We start from the raw sequence: 6,791 nt of genomic DNA on the forward strand, positions 1-6,791 counted from the left end.
TCACTTTCAACTTCGGTCAAGGTACATTTGGTATTCGTTCTTCTCTTTCTACCACTCACATTTGTCTTGGAATGATGGATAGGCCAAGTACTTCTACCAACCCGCTCTCCATGGAGCAAGACGACGACATGAACTCCTTCATCACCAAGAGTCACCTCTTTGGTGCACAACGTGCTTTGCATCAAGAGCAACAAGCTATGAGTGAACGCATCGACAACCTTGCCGCCGACTTGTGACTTTCCGAGCAACGTACAAGGGACTACTTCGACCACAAGCTCGACGATCACAAGCAAGAGAATGACGCAAGGATGGACGAGATTCGTGCTTTGTTTCTCAACCGCTCTTCTTCCACTTCAATAAGGAGCCGTTCAAGTCGCCATTCCGACTTCACCCTCTCCGGCTCAAGTACACCGACATCGAACACTCTTCGTCGAGCCGCGCGCAACGAGCGTCAAGCAAACCTCAATCCACTTCGAGACACCGACTCGCAAGAACATCTACGACGTCAAGCCGAAGAAGCCTTTGCGCTAGCTCGAGAACGGCAACAACAACGCCAACATGAAGAGGAAGAACACGCGCGGCTACACCAAAATGCACAAGATGCCGAGGCTCAACGTCAAGAACAACAACTCCGTGATGCTCAAGCACTTGAGGCGCAACAAGTTCTACGCGATGCGAGTCATGCCGTTACCAACTGATACCGACAAGCCCGTGAACAAGAGGAAGCACTTCGCGAAGAAATTCACGAACGACGATTTCAAGCTCGCGTGCATCGTCTAGTTCCTCCTCGAGCTCGACGCGCTCCTCCACAAGCTCGCCAAGACCATCCAGTTCATCAAGAGTAATAAAGGCGAGGGTCCCGATCTTTCGATGAGATGATAACTATCGATTTGGTGGAGACGACTTGGCCGATCCGACTACAAACGTGCACGACGTTGCGCCTTAGCAATCGCTAAATCAACTCCGGGAGGTTATTGACCACGCTGGAGCACGATCAACCTGACCACGAAGGTCTATTCCTGCAAGCAATCGAAGAACAAGCAAGAATATGATTAAGCAATCTGAATATTGCGAGTATGGATGAAGTATTGATAAAAGTGGGGTTTCATAAGCGGTCTTGGTCTGGTCGTTGGACACAAACGAAGTACACGAAGTTGCAGCGAGGGCTAACTTTTAACTAAATAAAACCCAAGTCTAAACGAAGCATTAAGGGCTATATATATAGGGAAAAGAGAGGGATAGACGGTGTAGAAATATGTGGAGCTGGGTTGGCTTTATATATATGGTAAAAAAATGCTCCAACCACGTTAATTAGTGCAAGCTGAAAATTCGTTCAAAGTGGTCGAGTGCTGGTTCTAGGCTAGACTGTACTAGATACGCGAGCCTAAGACACAAACGAAATTCACGATATGCCGCGAACACCAGCCGTATTGTTCTTTTAACCACACCTTTTTTACAGCAACAAGACACGTGGTACAAACCTCCTTTTTTCCCTTTTTCTTTTATCAGTTCTCCAAAGAAATCCAACCGAGTGAGGCAACCTCTTTTTTTTACCACAGCCAAAGTACTACTACGTACTAGTAGTCTATATCACAAGGAACACTGGGGTTTTTTTCCCAAGAAAACTGCCAGAAATTGGAAACCACCAACCGATTGTTCTTTTTTCAACAGAGACAAACGAATCTGAACACCTCTTTTTTCTTTCCTTGCTGCGATCTCCACCCCTCCTGTAATGCAACCTGCTCTTTTTTTTATTTAACAACAAACGTGCCACACAAGGACACCAAATCAGCCACCAACCAATCGGATGGGCACTTTCCTTTCACTTTACCTCTTTCCTCCTTATTCTGTTTTTCTTTCTTGGCCGATCAGAATTGCCTTTTTTTTCAATCGCTTTGATTTCCTTCCAAATCGCACAAACTCCTACGTAAAAGAAACAGATCCGTAGCTTTCCTTATTTTTTTCTTCCAAACATGGAAACAACCACCTCTCCTTGATTTACGCGCAGATTTATGTCCTCCTTTCCGGGTTTTTTTCAAAGAATTTGCCCAACAAAACGGCCACCAACCAAACCGATTGGCAGTTGTCTTCTTAATGCAAGTCAGATTCCAAAGGCAATAAATAAATGTCACATAAACCTACCAATAGTACACCAGATTTTAATGGACACGTCCCACCTTGGGAAGTTTCTTTTATTGTCTTTCCAAACATGCATGCATGCACGGCCAATCAGGATTTTTTTTTCTCCAAAGTCCAAACGTGGAATCTATGATTCTCTTTGCCAACAAACTAGGAAAGATAAAACAAATGGATTCTCCTTGCCGCCGAACGAAATCAGTATCCTCTTGCCCCTTTTTTTTCAAGCGCTGGAACAACCTTGCCGAATATTTTTCCTTTTATTTGACCAATCCAAACATTTCCTATTTATTTCCAACATTGGCTGCACCTTTCCTTCTTTGACAATAGAAAATCAGTCAATCTTTCTAAATAACTCAAACCGATCAGCCCTCTATCTTTCTTTTTTTGGCCGACTCTTTTTTTATTACTTTCCTAACCGATCCAATCACCTTCCTTGTTTCAACGGACAACACCGCACGATAAAGTCAATTGACTAGAACGTGATGTCTCTCTTACCAAGAATCGTGGGATTCCTGTCCTTCAAAAACATGCAAGGCAAACCAGCTTTTCCTTCTTTCTCTCCAATATTGCCCGTAGCAGTATATTGAACTTTTTTTTGTGACCGATCCAATCTCTCTTCGAATCTCTCTCTTTTTTTAAGGATCTTTTCTCAACTTTTTCTCTCCAAGATGAATCAGGCCGCAATGAACGGTGAAGAGATGATTGCAAAATACATCAAAAAGATCGTGACTTGTGGCAACAATGGATGAACGGTGGTGACGGCGATGAATAAAATAAGTGGCAGCAGAATATGACAATGAAGTGGATGATGATGTATACGGATGTGGCGTGAACAAAATGTGACTAGAACTCGAAACCCTAAAAGACTAGACACTAAAAACCAGCAACTCGACACACGATGCAACAGAAAATTCAACAATGCAAAAACTAAGTGATAATAGCGAAAGGCTCAGACTGTTTGGGACACGGATGAACTAATCTAACTCTTTTTTGGTGGCTTTTTCTTGGACTCTAGGTACGAAGAACATATGCAATCTAGACTATGAAAAACTGGAAATCTCACCGAGCAACCTGAAAACTGATACCACTTGATACAGGCGAGGGTCTCGATCTTTCGATGAGATGATAACTATCGATTTGGTGGAGACGACTTTGACGATCCGACTACAAACGTGCACGATGTTGCGCCTTAGCAATCGCTAAACCAACTCCGGGAGGTTATTGACCACGCTGGAGCACGATCAACCTGACCACGAAGGTCTATTCCTGCAAGCAATCGAAGAACAAGCAAGAATATGATTAAGCAATCTGAATATTGTGAGTATGGATGAAGTATTGATAAAAGTGGGGTTTCATAAGCGGTCTTGGTCTGGTCGTTGGACACAAACGAAGTACACGAAGTTGCAGCGAAGGCTAACTTTTAACTAAATAAAACTCAAGTCTAAACGAAGCCTTAAGGGCTATATATATAGGGAAAGAGAGGGGATTTTGTCCACCCTTGGCAAGGTGGGACTAAAACACCTCCTAAGTCCTTTCCCCTATAATATGGACTCTAAAAATAGATTACATGGGCCTGGCCCAAAATAAGGTGGCGCAACACCAATAATAAGCTATGGAGGAAATTTATGAAAGGCCATCTTGTATATTTCATCCATCTTCTTGTATGTCATCATGGTGGCTTCAAAGTCCGGAAATCTCCACTTGAACCTCCGTTCTTGTTCTCTTTGCACGCACCTTCATCTCCGTGCTTGACCATGCTCCAATGTTCATCCTTCTTGTCCGTGCTAGGCCCTTCAATTGCAAGCAACACAAATGTATCTAAGTTAGGCAGCATCATATTCTCATGAACACTAGAAACATTACCAAGAAACGAAAGTACCTGATAATTTAATTGGCGTATCTGAGCTCTAGCAACTGTTCCAAGAGGTAAAACAACAGGGGATATGGGTGTAACTGTGGTAGCCATGTCCTCATCAAAGAGCATGACGACAATGGGAATCCTCCGTGACAAGAGCGACACGACGTTGACAACCCTCCGCGTCAAGAGCACCACGAGTTGAATAATCAGCTACAACATGGGCGTCATCATCCCCGACCCCAACACAATGAAGAGCAACGCTACGGCAAGCTCAAGTTCACCATGCCCAAGTTCAACGGAAGCAACGATCCCAAAGAATACCTTTCATGGGCATTGAAAGTTGACAAGATCTTCTGTTTGCACAATTATGAAGAAGAGAAAAAGATTGCGATGGCATCCCTTGAGTTCCAAGACTATGTCCTCATTTGGTGGGAACAAATCATAGAGTGCCGCGAGGCAAGAGGTGAACCACCCATCACTACTTGGGCACAAATGAAGGATGTCATGAGAGCACGCTTCGTGTCTACCTACTACAACCGCCACCTCTTCAAGAAACTCCAACAACTCAAGCAAGGAACAAAGAGCGTTGAAGAATACTACAAGGAGATGGAGATTGCAATGATAAGAGCCAATGTGACGGAAGATGATGAGCAAACAATGGCACGTTTCTTGAATGGCCTCAATCATCCTATCAAGAAGATCGCCGACTTCCAACCATACTCAAATCTAATCAAGCTGGTGCACCAAGCTACCAAAGAGGAACGCCAACTGCAAGATGATTTCAAGTATGCCAAGTTCTCATCCAAGTCCTACGGTTTCTCCAATAACCAAGCTTCAACGACTCAAATACCGACTACAAGACCCTCTACTTCCAACATTGACAAGTCGACTTCCAAGAAAGCTTTGCCAATTACAAGCAATCATAATACAAGCAACTTCAAGCCGAGAGCTTCATCATCATCAACCCCTACCGATGAGACCGTCAAGAGGAGTTCCCTCAAGTGTTTCACTTGCGGAGGCCGAGGCCACAAGTCCTATGAGTGCACCAACAAGCACACCATGATCTTCAACAACGATGGCACTTATGATTCCATGAGCGAAGGAGAAATGGAAGCCCTTGAGCATGTCGCCATGCACCGCCAAGTGAACTATGAAGAAGAACAAGTCTTTTGCGATGAAGATTCAAGTCCCGCACTTGTTGTCTCCAAAGTCTTGACTCTCCAACATCAACAAGAAGAAGACCAACGATGCCACATATTCCACACCTAGGCCGGCATCAATGGACGATCCGTCAAGCTCATCATCGATGGAGGGAGTTGTGACAATCTCGCAAGTGAAGAACTTTGCTCCAAGCTCCAATTTCCCAAGACAAAGCATCCACATCCATACAAAGTGCAATGGCTTAGCGACTCCGGCACTATCCAAGTAGAGCACTGAGTGCAAGTATCCTTCAAAATCGGCGCCTATGAAGACACCTTGGAGTGCGATGTCATCCCAATGACCGTTTGTCATCTTCTCCTTGGACGGCCATGGAAATTCGATAGAGGAGTTGTCCACAATGGGCGTACAAACCACTATAGCTTCAAGATGCAAGGAAAGGAGTTTGTGTTACGCCCTATGTCTCCAAGCAAAGTGATCGCCGATAAGCAAGCCACCCATCGTGGAGGGAATGGTGAGAGAGTGAGCCACCAAAAAGAGAGTGAGCGCAAGCCCAAATTGAGTGCATCCACGATGAGTGAAAACAAGAACCTAGTTCTATTTGCCACCAAACATGAGATGAGAGAAGTGTGTGAGAACCCATCTAGTGTCCTACACTACGTCCTCGTGTGCAAGGACAATGCACCACAAACTAACACTTCTCACACTCTTCCTCTAGTGTTGTCTTCTCTTTTGCAGGAATTTCAAGATGTTTTCCCCGATGAGCTACCTCCGGGACTACCTCCACTACGAGGCATTGAGCACCGCATCGACCTCATCCTCGGAGCACCGCTTCCAAACAAAGCTCCCTACCGCGTCAACCCCGAAGAAACCAAAGAAATTCAAAGGCAAGTAAAGCATGTCATAGACCATGGTCGTGTGCGTGAAAGTTTGAGTCCTTGTGCCGTACCGGCCATTCTTGTGCCAAAACGTGAAGGTAGTTTTTGCATGTGCTCCGATTATAGACCTATCAATGCTATCACTGTTCGTTATAAATATCCCATTCCACGCCTAGATGATATGCTAGATGAGCTTAGTGGTGCCACTATATTTTCCAAAATTGATCTTAAGAGTGGTTACTATCAAATCCGCATACAAGAGGGCGATGAATGGAAAATCGCCTTCAAAACCAAGTTTGGTTTGTATGAGTGGTTAGTCATGCCTATGGGTCTCTCGGAAGCACCGAGCACTTTTATGCGCCTTATGAATCATGTCTTTTGCCCTTACATTGGTATATTTGTTGTGGTTTACTTCGATGACATTCTTGTGTTTAGCAAATCTATCAAAGAGCATGTCACCCATGTCCGCACCGTTTTGCAAACTCTTTGGAAAGAGCGTCTCTATGCTAATATGGAGAAATGCCTTTTTGGTGTTGATAAGCTCGTTTTCTTGGGTTTTGTTGTCTCTTCTGTGGGTGTTCATGTAGATGAGTCCAAGATCAATGCTATTAAGACTTGGCCGCAACCAACCAACTTGCATCAAGTGCGTAGTTTCCTTGGCCTTGCGGGTTTCTATCGTCGCTTTGTGAAGGATTTTAGCACCATTGCTTCGCCTTTGCATGCTTTGAGCAAGAAGAATGCGCCTTCTGTTTGGGGAC

Source organism: Triticum dicoccoides, chromosome 3A (genome assembly GCF_002162155.2).
Source record: "Triticum dicoccoides isolate Atlit2015 ecotype Zavitan chromosome 3A, WEW_v2.0, whole genome shotgun sequence".
In the NCBI taxonomy this organism is placed as follows: Eukaryota; Viridiplantae; Streptophyta; class Magnoliopsida; order Poales; family Poaceae; genus Triticum; species Triticum dicoccoides.